The 17,158-nt window shown below is 42.4% G+C and overlaps 1 protein-coding gene across 1 annotated transcript in view; it reads left to right on the plus strand.

The window, feature by feature from the left end:
• Positions 1-17,158, plus strand: part of WASF3 (WASP family member 3) — a 203,307-nt gene that overhangs the window by 34,431 nt on the left and 151,718 nt on the right. Inside the window, exon 2 of the mRNA XM_078657113.1 lies at positions 6,065-6,166. The gene's annotated coding sequence lies outside the window, so the exon portion shown is untranslated. The remainder of the gene's footprint in view (positions 1-6,064; positions 6,167-17,158) is intronic.

Raw genomic sequence — 17,158 nt, forward strand, 5'->3', positions numbered from 1 at the left:
TCATACACCAGATTGAAAAGGCACCCAACTCCAACAAGTAACTCTATAAAATCTTAAAATAATTCTCGACTATCCCAGTTCAGACTGGTGCCCCTATCTCTCAGGACTGATTTTTTTTTTTTTAGGACAAGATCTCTGTAATTCATTGTTCTTTTCCACCATCCGAATCTTTAACCACCATGGAAGAGGATGTAATCGAGCCTATCAGCCCTCTTCCTCTACCGGTGGACTTTTCCCAGTTTAATTCGAAAGATGTGGAAACGGCCTTGCTGAAAATCAAATCTGGCTCACCACTGGACCCAATGCCACCTCGCTTCTTCTCTTCCATTTCCCCTTTGCTTCTTGACAACCTCACTGACCTGTTTAATAGATTACTGTTACTATCAACGGTCCAAATGACATGGACGGCTGCCAGAGTCAGGCAAATCCTAAAAAAAACATTCAGCAGACCCTAAAATTCTGACCAACTATCGCCCAATCTTGCTACTTTCCTATTTTGGGAAAGTGCTGGAGTCTTTATTTAACAGACAACGTGTAATCCATCTTGAAAGCAATGTCCTATTGGATACTTCACAGTCTGGTTTTAGGTCTGCGCATAGCACAGAAACAGCATTGGTGGAAGCTGTGGACAACATCAGACTGGCTTTGGATAAGGGACAATCCTCTATCCTTGTACTGCTAGACCTGTCGGCTGCTTTCGATACCATCTCCCACTGCATTCTGGAACAACGGCTCTGGGAGATTGGTGTCAGAGGGAGGGCCTTGAAGTGGTTCAAGAGTTACCTAACCGACCGAACCACCACAGTTCAGATGGGAAATGTGGTCTCATGTAGTGAACCAGTAAGGATGGGAGTACCTGAGGGCTCTATTTTTCGCCCAACGCTTCTTAATCTCTATGTAACTCCACTGGCCAAGATGATCAGGTCATACGGCTGTGACGTTGTGTCATATGCTGAAGACACTCAGATTCTGATCACCCTTGGTCCTGACCCCATGGACACAAAAAGACGTTTTACTAATTGCATGTTGCACGTTGACAGATGGATGATTACTAATCATCTGCAACTAAACAGTAACAAGAGCGAGGTGATACTCTTTGGGAAGGCACAAGAGCACTGGTCAAAAGAATGGTGGCCCCCCAAACTGGGCCCCTGTCCAATTCCTAGGCAGGCAGTGCGCAATCTTGGTGTTTTAATTGATGAGCAACTGTTGATGAAGAACCGGGTAAACCAAATGATAGGCACCTTCTTTGGCATCATGCGCAGTTTGCGCAAAATCTTTAAATGAATCCCGACAGAAGCAAGGAAACCTTTGGTACAGGGACTGATCATCAGCCGGATGGATTATGGGAACGCCTTGTTGAAACCAATAAATTAAGATCTGTTGTCCAGGCTACAGGTTCTGCAAAATACCACGAGTGCTGAATCTTCCGTCTAGATCACCTTCCGTACCCAGCTTAAAACTCCTTCACTGGCCTCCTGTAAGGAAGAGAACCAGGTTCAAAACTCTGCCTAGCACACAAGATTATGTACAGTAGGTGCGCCAGCTACTTGGCAAAGAGACTCAGCTGGTACCAGCCTCACAGGCTATTAAGGTCCAGTGACAAATTTGTCCTTACCCCTCTTAGAGTCCGTACTACTAATAATGGCGGAAAATCTTTTTCCTTCTTGGCGCACAATCTCTGGAACAAATTGCCCCTTCACCTACGTACTGCAACTAATCACAACTGCTTCCATAGGGAGCTAAAAACATGTCAATTAAAACCAGTAAGATCTTCTCTCTAGCTGGAAAGTCTGAGTCATCCACCAGCGCCATAAGATCTTTTGGTGATATGTGCGCTCAATAAATATTCTTGATTTGAAATATATGAAACATTAGTGCACACATTACATAAACTTTGTTGTTTTCAAGTGTAATCAGATTGTACATATATGAGGATGGGCCTTATCCAGTTATCTAAACAACAGACATTATTCAGTGTATAAAGGCACATATTATGAAAGTCGAATTTCATCTTTATAGTGAGTACATAACTACTAAGTACGGGTGGTTTTTTAATTCCTCTTGTAATATGGTTAAACACAGAGTAAATTCAATAGTCCTACAGTTGATGCACTTTAGTAATAATGTCAAATGTAACACTTATTTTAATATCGTATAAGAATCTAGTGCTAAATGCACATTTGTGTCATGTGTTAGGACGTTGTGACGTGTAAAGGATGGGCAGAGTTGTGCTGCACCAAAGACTTGGATCATATATTTCGGAATTTCATTCAAACTTGTTCATTGTTAGTGGAATCCTTCAGTCAAAAAAATGTACATCATGTATTCAGGGTAAAAACTAGGACACATCTGGAAAACATACTGTGACATTTACTTACTTCTGAAGGTTAATGATGGATATTTGCTTGGCCTTGTTAGGAAACAGTTTCATAAAAACATATAATATCATTTATGCGTTTTTTTCTGCGCTTGTCCTTCTAAAAAAAGCACTTGTACTGAAACAACAGTGGCTTTTGTGGTCAGTTCTGTCTATTTCCAGTCAGTTGCTTCTGCAGTCCCTCTGTTTCTAATACCTATTAGAAAGTGCAAACCTATTAGAAATAGAAAAGGGAAAAGCTTGATTTGCTTCCTCATGGTCCCAAACTCTTTGGAGACCCAATCATAGCCTGATTTACTTCACAAACCATTGTGATTAAGTTAATTCAAGGCCAATCGCATTTAACAAATACTTGTTCTCCATTACAGTATGGAAACTATTGTTGATGGTATTGGTTCCCTATGGTTACTTCTCATAATTTGGCAATTTCTAATATTTCTCCGTTATTTTTGATCTTGTGTATATGTACCACTAACCTCAAGGTGCTTGAGTGGATATTCATGCATAAAAACACATCCTAGGGGAAAATCTTGCAATTACATGGAGAGGCAGGATGAGGATTATTTTCAACAAAGATTTGTGGATTTTTGCTTTTCAAGTTATTGTACTGATGGCACAGTTGATCACAAATGAAAAGTGACAATTAGGTAAGGTTTCAGGGTTTCAAGTTGGCGCTAACACAACAGTGCTCTTAAATTTCTTTTTTTTTAAAAGAGTTGTTGCAGAGTTGATTACTAAATCGATACCACAAGTGCTCTGATTCACATGATAAACAGGAAAATTGTCCTTTGAGCACCCAGCCAGGGTTGTGCATAGGGCAGCACTATTGATTGCATTAGGAAAAAGTTTTAAATTAATGCAATTAAGTTTTCGGAACAAGGAACAATCAAAATGGGACTCTGCTCCACGTACAATGCAATCCATGCAAGCATTGGTAAAGCCAATACGTCTCGCTTATTACATGAACACAAGTCTTTGTTAATTGGTTGCTATGCGTCTGTGATATTTTGGGGTTGCAAGTTTGTGAAGGCAAGAATGAGTCCATGGATGCTTGAGTGGCAGAGTGTGATGAGTGAGTGTATGAGTGGGTACATGGTTGAAAACATCAATTCATTGGTCCATTGACTCATTTCAACCACTCACCACTTCACAGAGCCACTCAAAGTACATGTGGTGGCCATCTTAGATGACCAGATTTCCATCTATATCTAGAGAAGTTCACTGGCTGAGCCATACAGGTTTTTTCCTTGTGGCTGGTTGCCAGCCACTGAACATTCTGAATGAGGAATGTGCTCCTTATCGGGAGCAATAGGGATGCTGCGTGCCCTCTGAATGTAAAATGAGTGGCCTAATGGGAGAGAGACAAGTCATTGAGCTCTCTAAATGAGACTTCAGTGGTTGAGTGGCTCAACAAGAGCAGCACCCGATCTGCCGGGTCCTCTAAAAGGGGAATGAGCGACCAGACAGCAGAGGCAGATAAGCCACCAATTTCTCTCAATATGAGAAGCTCTGATCATCTAGGAGACTGAAGGTGCTGCCAATTACCATTCTTTATTAAAAATGTGAAAATGACTCTATCATTGCTGAAAGTCCATCCAAGCAGTGGATGACGGGCATCAACCCAAAGGGACAAGTGGCAGAATGGGGGTGAGCTAAAGCTGCAGTCTTTTTTTTATTGTTTACATCAGATTTAGCAGACAGCTGAACCGGCCTGTAGCCAGACCTAAAAAGTATTTGAATCTCTAGTTTCTCTGTACTGTTATTATTGATCTTTTAGTGGTTCTTGTTAAGTGCACTATATTAGTCTTTTGGTGCCGTAGAGAAATTTCATGATGCAGCAAGAGACGGCTGATTTGTTCTAAAATGAAATGTTATGAATTAAATCACAGGTTTTCAATGATTTTCTGAGATTTAGTTGGCCGTATTGCTTAGGAGAATCCGAATTTAGTTGGCCGTATTGCTTAGGAGATTCCAGTCTTTCAGCTTGTCTTCGGAAAGAGCAACCTTCAACGTACATACCCGTCTGTGCTCTGGAATATCCAATTTGATATCTGTAAATGAATGTGGACAGCGTATGAAATGTTGAGGGTATATTGTTGGTCTTTTGGCAGTAGCTGTACTGCAATGTGCTCAGTGCACAATATCATTGCTTCAGAGGATTGATCTACACGGTCATGGTGTAAGCCTGTTCAGTGAGTTGATTGCCGTAAAAAGGGGGATCGAACTTGCCTAATTTATAGAGTAAGTGGATTATAGCATCCTCTACAGTGTGATGTGCATTTGATTGTTTGTGAAGAGCATGACATATAATATTCCCATATTCCGGTAGGGGTAAATAATATATATTGAGAATGGCTAAAGGAAATGGAAGACACTCTTTAGTAATCTCAGTTCGTAAAAGTTGCATCAAATTACAATTATTTTAGTGTCCAGTTTCAGATTTGAGCTAGATGTTGATGTCTAATCACCAGTAGTTTTTAGGCACAGCCCACACAGATAGAGACCAGAGCCATGCATCCCAGAGTCTACGCACAGATATCAAAATCAGGAATTAATGAAACTCAACATCAGCCTCAGGCATCAAGGAGAAAAATCATACATGTAGCGATTCCAGAAGGAGCTATCCAAGCTTGGTAAAAAGTTATTTTCCTTGTGAATTTTAACAAAAGAGATTTTCATGGATTTAAAAATAGGGATGTGAAGAAACCGCATTGTACTGAAGAAGGTTTGGAAGGTAGAGAAGAGAAAGAGGAAAGATATAAAGGGCACATAGATACTTTATAAATGTATCACTTGAAAGTGCTTGGCGCAATTTGTAGTTGCTCTGCTCCAAAGTCTAAAAACATTGTTTTAAGAACAGGGTTTGGCGTTTGATCGTCTAACATTCCCGAGCACTGGAGCAAACATCTTTTAACACAGGCACCCAGTTTTTGTATCGCCCCGTGTTCTCAATTTTTGCAATGAAGTTGAACAAAGAAATCAAAGGTGTAAAAAAGATGGTCAGAAACTAGAAGTATATTTCTTTAACTGTAGATTAAGGTTCCTGGAGTCTAAAAAGGGGCCTATAACGTACAATGCCTGAGTACAGTAGAAATCAGAAGTGCAGAGAACCTACAAGTTCAGTAGGCACTCTGTCAGACGTTGCCCTTGTATACATTTGTAAGAAAAACAATTAAATTATAAAAATCTAAGTTTATGTGAGGTCTTTCTCGAGTGACAAGTCCTAAGCAATGCCATATAAGGTAGAAGTGATTGGCCCTTCTACAAGGTGATATGTTTTAGTTTCTGACATGTTTCTTAACATACTATGCATCATTCGTTGTACATTTCCCTTAATGTTAAAAAAAAATACATAAGCACTAAGAAGTAGCTCAAGATCAATGAATAACTTTGTACTGATTCACATGGATGTTTCATAGAAGCATTGAATGTGCACTGCTATTTAAAAAACGAGTTTTGCAATAAAACTCCAATTCCTTTCCTAATAAGGTTGTTCTAGTCCTGAACAACCACTCCATTTTCAGTTAATATGTAATAACTGTATTTGACTGAGCAACGAGAGAACTATTTTAACAAAATGCCAAATTATCAACTGTTTTGAATCTATTTCTGGAATGCAGGCACACATATTGCATAATGTGAACGTATGATTGTAAGTCTTTTTTTTTTTTTTAAACATCTTAGGTTCCTCTTCTCCTGGCGTCCACATGGAGTCTCCGCAGAGACTGTAATTCGTCTCCTTTGGGGCATATTTGCAGAAACTCATAAGTAGCTAGTGATCGACTGGTAAGTAGATATTTCCTTTAAGCTGTTTTACATCATTATATGCACCGCTGGTGTGCTTTTACGGTATTTAGTTTGCTTCATGAAGCTCTTTACTTGCACACTGAAGAACATTGATTCTTGTGCATGATTGGTACAAAAAAAAGAAAATTTATGTTTTATTTTATGGGTACTGCAGTAAGAAATCAAACCGACTAAGGTTGCCTCTTGTTTTGCATGGACTTGCATAGTGACTGACTTTTTTAGTCGTGCTCTGATTTTATGTACACTTGCCTTTAAGGCGCATGCTTTTACACCTGTGAACAGCAGTTCCATTCTGTTTATTCATAGTCGCCTTCAGTTGTGTGGTCCTTACATGTTTAGCTCTTCACTTCCTGCAGGCGCCTCCCTTTGAATGGCTACACAGTGGAGGCCATGGATTTTCAGTGCTGGCCAGTGAAGTAGCACAGATCTCAAGCACCCTAATGCAAGCAAATAAATTGGGCCTTACCCCTGGTTTGGTTAACAAAATAGCCACTAATTGGGGTGGAGTGAGCCTCTCACAATTCTGGGCACTGGTGTCACTGCATCTGCCCCACCGTTGGTAGCTACGCCCTTGGTGCTGGCTTCTTTCTTCTGTACCATAACAGTTGCATTGCAATTTACAACACTTGTAGAAACGTTCCATTTTTCCTCTGCAGTTCTCTAAAAAGTCACTTTAACTCCAGATTCCTCTCACAGGTGCTGGGATTAAATCCTAATGGGTGTTTGGGCACTACACAAGACACACCTAACAGTAAATAAACACATAACATATGGATGCATTTTTGTGTTGGGGCTTTGCACCAGACAGCATTTAGGAAAAAGCATTTGAAAAGTAACGCGTGTTTGTTACTAGGCATATTCTAGTGAATAGCCTGTGTAGGTAGTTGGACCCTACCAACTTTTCCACAGTCCTGCCAATGTTCTTCCCTGGAGACCACCTTTTTAAATTAACCCTGAGGTATCACAAAGTACTCTAGCACATCTATTGCCATGAAGTTTGTTAATGTCAAAATTGGGTTATTAAATTACTCTGTCAACTTAAACAACATTTTCTACCTATTCTTTTTTGTAAAACTTTTTTATTATTGATTTTTGTCATAGTATCAAACCTAACCAGATGCACGTACAGTTGCCATTAGTCATTGCACGCCTAAGACACTTTTCTTAGTATGAATGCATTAAATAAGTTGCGTCCACCACCCCCCCACCCCCCCCACACACACACTTTCATCACTCCCCTCTTCATTACTCCACTTCCATTGTTCAGTGTGTCATTTCTGGCACCCTGTCTCCCAATCCCCCAACTCAAGAAAATTGGACCTAGTTTACCTCTCCGCCACGTTCATTTATGTGTCCTACCTCTTCTATATCTTACAGCTCTTTTGAGGGCATCCCATGGCCTCATATTTTAGGAGCTCAAGGATTCGACTTGTCCAAGAACAACTCGGTGCTTTGAAAAATAGTCGAGTGAGTTGATGGGTGGATGAGTAGGTTCATGGGCCAATGCCTGCATTAATTAAGGATTGCATGAATTGATCAATGAGAGAATGCATGGATGGATAGGCAAATGGTAATTGTTAGAAATATGTCCGTAGCCTTGGGCATGGCTTGTAAGCAACAAAAAGATGTAATGGACCTCAGTCCCTCAGCCACTGGAATATTGTAGCCACGCTCAGCTTTACTTGCATGTAAATGGCAGTGTATGCAAATGAAAACAAGAATTGCCAGTATGATACCAGGGCCATCATTATGACAGAATATGTACCAGCATGTTATGGATGCCATGAACAGATATTATCGTCTGGTGCAGCATTATGTGAGATGTGTGTAGCATCATGCCATTGAAGTCTTCAGTATGCCAAGAATTACAGCTATTATACCAGTGCCAATTCTGTACTACTAGTGGGCACTATTATGCAATTGATCCTCACATGATTCCAAAACGTACCATGCTTATGCCAAGAATGGGCATCGTTATTCCAAGACCAGTATTTTGCAAAACATGAATACCAATATGCTACTCAGTTTGCAAAAAAAATGCCACTGTTTTTTCTAGGATCGTCATTATGATAAGACTGGTCACCATTCTGCTACGGATGTTTACTTTATCGATAATCATTAAGTCAGAGACCATGTGTAGCCTGGTATGGTGAATTATAAATGTTATGAGAAAAGGATTGTCTGTTTGCTCCAAGTGTGTTGTAAAAGATGTGAACTATGATTTTAGTTCGGAGGAGAGTTATAATGTGAACACGACTGTGACTCATAACTTCTTTTTCACGTTCAGCCCCAATGCGCGAGCAAATCACCATGTCAAAATGCGGATTCACTATCAAATGTAAAGAATAAAAGGTAGAAATAGCGTAGAACACTGTACTACAAGCACATTGGCATTTCAAAGGACTGGTTAGGCATCTATGAAAATGTGGTGCTCCACCAATGGCTCTTTGATGTGGCTAAGTAGATTGGCAGACAGCAATAAGGGTCAATTGGCATGGAGATTTCACAGTTTCCTGCCTTTTTTGCCCACCCTGTGTACTATTTCGGGGCTGGCTGGCTGTCGGCTGTCCACTGTATGGCTTCCCCACCTCTAATCCCTCTGTATCCATGGAAGTCCTTTACTTTAAAGATTTGTTTACTTGATACATGCATGTATGGTATAAACCACCATTTGTAAATGTGTGCTAATTAATGCTAAGGTAACTTTGTGATTGCTTCAATTGCACTTGGTTCACCAATGCTTCAGCTGGCTGTGCGGCACCTGGACAGATGATGGCGTGTGTGTGAAGGGAACAAGAAAAATAGGCCTGGGTACCAAAAAGTGACCCTTATTTGTTAGGAAGAAAGTTTAAAAAGTGGCTCATTTTGCTAAATTGAGGCAGTTTTGAATTTGCAAAGGAACGCTGTATAAGTGTTTTGTAAGGTAAGGAAGACTCCATGGATTTCCGTTTGTTAAAGGCAAGGTTTGATTTAACCCGTTTACTGCGGCCGCAATTTTGCAGAAGTGCGGCACTTCCGCAAAAAGGGCGGGCCGCGTCGGCCATTGGCCGACGGCAGCACTGGGGAGGTAGTGCCGCCGTCCACCAATGGCCGATGGCAGCACGGGAGGGGTTAATATCCTGTAAATTAACAGTAAAAACCGGTCCAGCAGAACATAAAACGGGCCCAGAACCAGCCCAAACAATCGGCCCACTCACTAACCTTTCAGACCAGCCCATTGGGCTCTGTCTGTTTGCCCTATCGGCCAGTCCGGCACTGTGAGTGTGCTTGTATGTTTAAACTTGTGAAGAGTTAGCATTGTTGCTGTGCTGCACTGTTTTTTATTTACGTGGGGGAAGGTGGCGTTGTTGCACATGCAGGGAGGGAAGCTTACATGCTGCTTCAAGTATTTTACCTGTTCACCCTTTGTGAATTACATTTGTGCTGGTTCGGTCTGTGTTTTTGTGGTATCTACACTACTGCTACCTGTGGTCTTACTGTCCCTTAACCCCTCCCATGCTGATGACGAGCTAGGCTCGTCATCAGCCACGGTGCTCGTGTGCTGATGACGAGCTGAGCTCGTCATGGCCGTTAGAACGCTCACACGTGGGGATAATTACCCCGCTGTGCTGAGTGTTCTAAGGAAACGGGTGTGGCAGTGACGAGCTCAGCTCGTCATCAGCACACGAGCACCGTGGCTGAGCTCGTCATCAGCACCGGGGCGCTGTGCGCGCGCCCGCCCCGAGCACAGCGGGGGAATAACCCCCGCAGCCAAGGGGTTAAAGTGAAGCCAACACTGCTTGTGCTGCATCTGTTCTCAGTGACTGAGAGAGAGTGAGTGGATAAATGAAGTGTAGGGTTACCACGTGGCTCCATGCCATGAGAACACGGTTCTCCAGCTTTGGACAGATCACCTTTTTCAGGTGTGATAGACACATGAGTTCAAATAAGGAGGTTCTGGAATGCATTGATGTGGCAAATGCCTTGCAACATGGAGTCCTGTGGCCACTCGAAGCTTGCACTGTTCTGCTGCCACCAATCCTGGGCTGATGTGTTGTTGTAAAGTGTTGCACTGCTGCTGCTGTTGTATAGACCACGTCTGAGGGTCGTGTGGGGATGAAGGCAGTAGGCATGGGAGATGAGTCATGGAGGCAAAGCTTGAACGTGGATGCCTGTTCTGTGCCTGTTCCTTACTTGCGAGAAGATTTCCCGGTGCCCTTACTGTACTGGCTGTTTTTGGTTGACAAAACATCCCACTGCAGTTGCAGATTCTGTATCTGTCCTTTGCATGAATAGTGTGTTCTGATACACTGCAAGTCGAACCTGTTACTTGCCTTTACAGGGTGTTTTCGCATTTTCTACCTATGCTGTAGCTGTGATCTCCTCTGTGTGAGTGAATCACGCACTGCTTCTGTGGATGATGTGCCTCTGTGGTGCATGGGGGAAACTTGTACTGCTTTGGACCAAGTAAAACCTGTTGAGTTTGTTGTACAGCAGCTTAAGTAAGTCCTTAAGAGTAAGTCCTGCAGGCGTTCGGAGGCTTGGACCTCTGTTACTGTTTCTTTTTAATTGTGCTTTAATTGTGCCTCTTTTTAAATTTCTGTGCTGCCACTCTTGCGTTGTTGCACATTGGGAGGGGGGATAATACTGTTGCTCATACTTCATTAGCTGCTCCTTTTGAAAAGAAAACACTCACCTGACTGTCGCGATCTTGCCCCGGTCCGCCGCAGCTGTGTGCTGTTTGTGCGGAGGGCATTTCGATCGCGTAGTCCGTTCCGGCGGATAGAGCCGGGTCAGGATTCCCTACTTCCGGTGGTGCGTGGTCTAGCTTTTCCACCACCATATTTAAAACCCACATGGAAAGGACGCGCAGCGGACGCGCACAGCGGGCGTCTGCGCCCGTCCGTGCCTGGACCGGGCCCAGGGCCTTACCTCATGGCCGTTTGGGCCCCGGTGCCCTGCAATACTCTAGTACAGAGTTGTACAATCTTAACAAATATGAGCTCAACCAAAGCTGTATCAGGTGCGGGCTGGATAAGGACGCTAGGCCCTACCAATTCTCCTGTCCTTGTGGTTTCTCTTTTTCTCGCTTCTATCAGACTGCGCTCCGTAGGATAGCTGCCCCAAAACCTTGTCCTACACAGACCAGTAGACAAAGAGAGAGTCACTGTGGTCTGATCAATGTGAGGTCTCTTGCGAAACACAGAGTGGAAATTGCGGATACCATCTCGCAATATAATTTGGATATATTGTTTCTCACTGAAACTTGGATAGATCCATCATCGGACCCCGACCTTTTGGTCGCTGTGCCTCAGGGCTTTGTTGTATCTAGACTCAACAGACCCTTAAAACGAGGGGGCGGTCTTGCTATCATTTTTCGCGAACATCTTAAAGCCACATTCTCCTCAATGGTAAATCCTTTTTGTGAAGGATTAAATTTTGCGATAGAACTAAACTCCAAAAATACCTTTAAAGGAATCCTATTGTACCGCCCTCAGGGATCAAGGACTAATTTTGGGGCGAATCTGGATACACTGTTGGAACCCCATTTTACGTCAAAAAGGTTTACTATCTTGGGGGATTTTAACGTACACCTTGACCTGGCATCAGATAAAGATACTGTGATGCTCACTGAATTTATGGATACGATGGGGCTCACCCAGCTGGTTGATAAACCCACACATCAGGCAGGGCACACCCTGGATGGTATTTTTACCTCAATTACAGGAGTGATACTAAAAAACATATTCTCTATGGCCTGGTCAGATCATTCTCTGATTCTATTCGACTACCCTGCCCAAATGATAGCGAAAGCCTGCTTTAATAAAGATCAGGGAAAAACTTTTAAAGCCTAGAATAAAATAGATACTAATCTACTTGAACTCCAACTTAATCAGACATGCCCAATGATGAGTCAACAGGTAGATCAAGCAGTTGAGAACTATAACGACTGGCTAACTAAGGCCTTGGCGATGACAGTTCCAAATGGGAAAAGCGCTGGGAATCGTAGCCAACCCTCAGCCCCTTGGTTCACGGAAGCTCTACGTTTAGAAAAACAAAGATGCCGTAGACTGGAAAGACGCTGGAGAGAGAATTACGAAGACAAGGAAAAAGAGAATTATAAATGTGCATTAGCGAATTACAAAAACCTGCTAACTATGGAGAAGAAAACCTACTTTACTAAACAAATCGAGTTATCTAAAAACTCAGCAAAAAAAACTGTTCCAGGTCGCGAAGAAGCTCACATACTCTCTCAATAGCCCACTTTCCGAGAATAGCCAGTTACTAAGTGTCAGTATAGCTAACGCATTTAAGAACAAAGTCAACGATATATACAGCATCTTCACGAATATCTCCAATAAGGCAGCTGAGCTGCACCCCTCTGTACGGTCCCACAAAAAAAACGAGCTGTGTATTTTTACACAGGTTTCCCATGAGCTAGTGGAAAAACTCATTGAGGATATCAAATCCGGATCACCACTGGATCCATGTCCCCCGGCAGTTCTGAAAAGCATTGCAGGGGAGGTAAGCCCAATTTTAACTAACATTTTTAACAATATGTTCTTATCGGGAACTTTCCCCACTGTTTGGAAGGACACAATTATTCTTCCTTTGCTGAAAAAAGCCAATTTAGATCCGTCCACTGCTAGCAACTATCGACCGATTGCAAGGCTTCCTTTTCCCCTCCAAGATGGTTTAGAAAATTATGAATAACCAACTCATGCAATTCATCCAGGAGAATGAATTACTCGACCCTTCCCAGTTTGGTTTCCGCTCGGGATATAGTACGGAGACAGCTCTCATCAAGGCCACCGAGGAGATCAGGGCAGTGATGGATAAGTGTGGTGCCGCTGTCCTGATTCTCCTCGATCTATCAGCGGCCTTTGATATCGCGCATCACGACATCCTACTTGTGCGCCTTGAACATCTGGGGATTAGGGACCTTGCCCTCTCATTACTGTCATCTTTTTTGAAGAACAGAAGGCAGAGAGTTTCCCACGATCTCTATCTATGTACTACCTTGAGGGGTCCCCCAGGGCTCGTCGTTGAGCCCCACGTTGTTCAACGTCTATGTCTCCGAACTTGCACCTCTAATACAGCAGTTTGGTTTCAAACTGACATCTTATGCGGACGATACTCAGATCGTCGTTGCGGTGCATAAAAACACCTTATCCCCTGCAGCATAGTTTCAATGCTGCATGAGGGAAATCAGTCTCTGGATGGGAAGACGCTGTTTAAAGCTTAATTCGGATAAGACCGAAGTGGTTACCTTCGGCAACTTACAGCCAAAATGGGATGGGCTATGGTGGTCAGTTGAGCTGGGACAAACTCCTGAACCAGTGGTGAAGGCCAAAAATCTTGGAGTTCTGATAGATAAAGGTCCCTCCTACGTACATCAAATCAACTCCACAGTTTCAGCCTCTTTCTCCCTGCTGAAGAAACTTAAAAAGGTCCTACCATTTATTCCTCAAGATCTTAGGAAAAAAGTGGTGACTACTTTGGTGCTTCCCAAGCTGGACTATTGTAACGGTTTATATCTTGGGTTACAGAAACAACATTCTAAGAAGCTCCAGATGGTACAGAATGCTGCAGCCAGGCTGCTATTGAATATTCCTAAGTATCAATCGATTAAAGAAGAGATACGGAGTCTCCACTGGCTACCTGTGGTGCAGCGTTCCAAATTTAAAGCACTCTGTCTTGCCCATAAATCCTTGAATGGAGCAGGACAGGTACCTTTGAAACATTTTTCCTTATGGTACCATCCAGGTAGGCAGTTAAGATCTACTAATGCCAGATTTATGCTGGTTCCTAAGATCCGCACTGCTGGCTGGGGAGGCCGAAGTACGGCCTACTGTGTAGCAAAACTCTGGAATGCTCTCCCTGCATCTTTGAGAGGACAGAACTCCCTACTCTCCTTTAGGAAACAATTAAAAACCTGGCTGTTTTCAAACTAATTTCACTGTTCTCCGTGGTCTCAGGTACTACTCTGGTCTAGCGCCAAGACACCTCCGGGTATTCGTGCGCTCTATAAATCTCCCTAACATTTACATTAACATTAACAAGTGGTTCCTTTCACTATCCCAAATCCAAAACAGTTGGCTTTGTTGGAGCTTGTTTGAATTTGTACTCTACCTACTATTCATCTTCACAGTGCAGCTTCTAACACGTCTTTAAATTCTTCAAACATCGTTTTTTAATATGTAAATTGTATCATTTTTGTTGCTGTTCTCTGATGTATTTTTTGGTTTGACAGAAATGAAATATTCTTTAATGAGCAGGACCGGTCTGGTGACTCAGTGGACTAATGCATCCACTAAAGGGGCCTGTGTTCGAGCTCATTTTCACAGGTTCAAATCCTGGCGGGTTCGCTCAGCCTTTTATTCTTCAGAGGTCTATAAAATGAGTACCATTGAGTTGGGTAACAATAAATATCTGTTATTCAGCGCCAAGGTGCCTCCTGAACGTGCACTTTACAAATACACATGCTATGTTATGTTACATCAATGGTTGAGTGATTTAAGAAGTTGGTGTTTTCAATGTTGGTAAGGTGTTCGGAAGGCTGTGCCACCTTCTTGTTTTTTTGGATTTCACATTGACAAATGTTTTTACTTGGTAGCTGTGTGACAGATAAAATTGAGCTACGTTGTGGGACTGATGCTTCCTACTAATGACCGCAAATTATTTTAATCTGTGGATCAAAGTCCCTTATTTGTTTCTACTTTGTGGTCTTGCCAATTGGGGTTGGCCTCTGATTGCATGAATGTTGTACTTTGTCAAGTGATATAATAAGAGTTCTACAACTTTTAGCAGAGAACAAAGATTGAGAATTGAGTGCCCTAAATATTGAAAGTCTAGTGTAATGGAACCAATGGCGATCCCACTTCTTTCTCAGAAAGGAGGACCAAGACACGAGGATGGCGCTAAACTGCTTGGGGTCGCTTTGATTTTGGGCCTGCTGTACCCACCTTCCTTCCAGAAGCTGCAAGAGAAAGTTCTAGAACACCATTCTTAGAGCACCGGCCCATCCTCGCCATTCCTTGGCCCAGGGGGCGGTGAATGGCTATTGATTTGACTACAAGACCCCACAAACCACGCCTCCTCTTTTACTATATTAAAGTTAATGGGACAGGCGGTAAACAGGTGTGGTTGCGAAGGTCTCCTACAGCCTACTAGAGAAAATGGGGGTTACACCTGACGTTGATGGGGGAGTTCTGAAGCAGCTATCGCTACTTAGAAAAGCTACTTAGAAAAGCTGTCAAAAGTGTCAAACACTCCAATGCCCCCCCCCACACTCTTTCCCTCATTTTTCTACAAAGATCCCTCGAACGTTGAATGAGGTTGACTGTCTTATAGTGCAAAAAAAGACTTAAGTGTGAGTGCGTAGTACAATTAATAGAAGTGCAGGTAGGATAAACATTGGATAATCAGTTTACGTCTTAAGGCTGCCCGCATTTGCTTTAAAAACGGTGCCACATTTCCAGGCCTGAGCATCGTAAACCTTGATCCATGTGAAATCTAAAATTACCTTGTTTTGATGAGGAGTGAAATCTGCGTGAAACTTGTTTGTTGTTGTAGACTGTGAATAGTTTACAGGGATAACATTTCTAGAGGGCATAATTAGCGTCATGTAACTTTTTTTCTGAAGGTAACCGAGCAGCTGTTCTAACAATATGGAATCCCCTTGCCTGCCCCCGTGGCTGTCCCATTCATGCGGGGCCATCTGGAAGGTACTGGCTGCATGCAGTGCTCGCAGCATCACAGTAAGAGCAGGATTAACTTGTCAGCATCCTCTTTTGTTAATACTTTAATCTAGCATCCATTTGTCCGTGGGGGCCCGGTGAAGGGACTGCCCTGCCCATGCATGGAGTTTTAATTAGCAGTATGTACATAAGGTGATTACTAGGCTTTAGTTTGTAACAATATAAAAAGTTTCCCAAAGTAAATAGGATGTTTTCCCCTTTCAGGTGTGTTTGTTCACTCATTGAACATGATGTCTTTTAAACCCCCTCTAATTGTATTGTCAAGAGAGTAAACCTTCTGAGATGCCCTCTGCAGTGTGCGATATAGTTTTTGGGCCAGTGTAATAGTGCTGTTAGTTCGGAGCCCTGGCCATACCAAACTGGCCTGGGAAAGTGTTCGTCTGAAATTTAATTTAATTCATGATTCAATGTCTCTGAAATGTGATTAGTGTATTTAGGGTCCTTTACCTCAACCCATTATCCTCTAAAACATGCCTTCCTTGCCTAAGCCTCTCAATTATTTCTTCCGTCATATCGAGAGGTGAGGATCCTGCACTTTGCTGCATCAAGTTAGTGGAATCATTCTTTACTTAGGTCTGCTTGATAGGCAGTCATCTGAAGACCTGTTGTTGTAGTTCCTCTCCAATATGCATAGAATGCCTTTGACTGTACCCAGAGGGGTATTAATGCCTCACATCTTATTGGCTATTTGGCGTGTCATTCCCCTTGTAGTACTTTCATTGCAAATCACGAGGCACTATCTTACAACTGAGAAGAACACTGAATCATCTTTCAGTCAATTCTTTATCTCATAAATGACTATCAGAAAAAAAATATATATGTTCTTTTTTTACTGCAATAGCCTTTTTAAAAGGTTTTATTCAGGACTCAAAATGCAAGTCACGCCAGTTAACTTTGTCAATGCTTGTTTTGCTATGAAGGTAAAAACCGATATATTCCTATGTGTATTTCTAGTGAATGACATTTATGACTTGCTCCAAGGATCTACCTTCGTGATGTATTCTGTACTGGTGTTTTTTCACCAGTGTACATGATGTATGCTGCAGACCCGCTTTGATTTTATAGCAGGGTCTGAAGCAGTTCTTATGGACTCTTCATGCTGAATTTATTCTGTTTCTGAGCAGTCTAAATTCGGATGTAATTTTTATCCAGTTTTATGGTACTCCATGTACCATACATGATAGGAAGGACTACATAGTGTCCTGAAAATCACTGCATGTGTCAGCAGAAA

Source organism: Lissotriton helveticus, chromosome 8 (genome assembly GCF_964261635.1).
Source record: "Lissotriton helveticus chromosome 8, aLisHel1.1, whole genome shotgun sequence".
Taxonomy (NCBI): domain Eukaryota; kingdom Metazoa; phylum Chordata; class Amphibia; order Caudata; family Salamandridae; genus Lissotriton; species Lissotriton helveticus.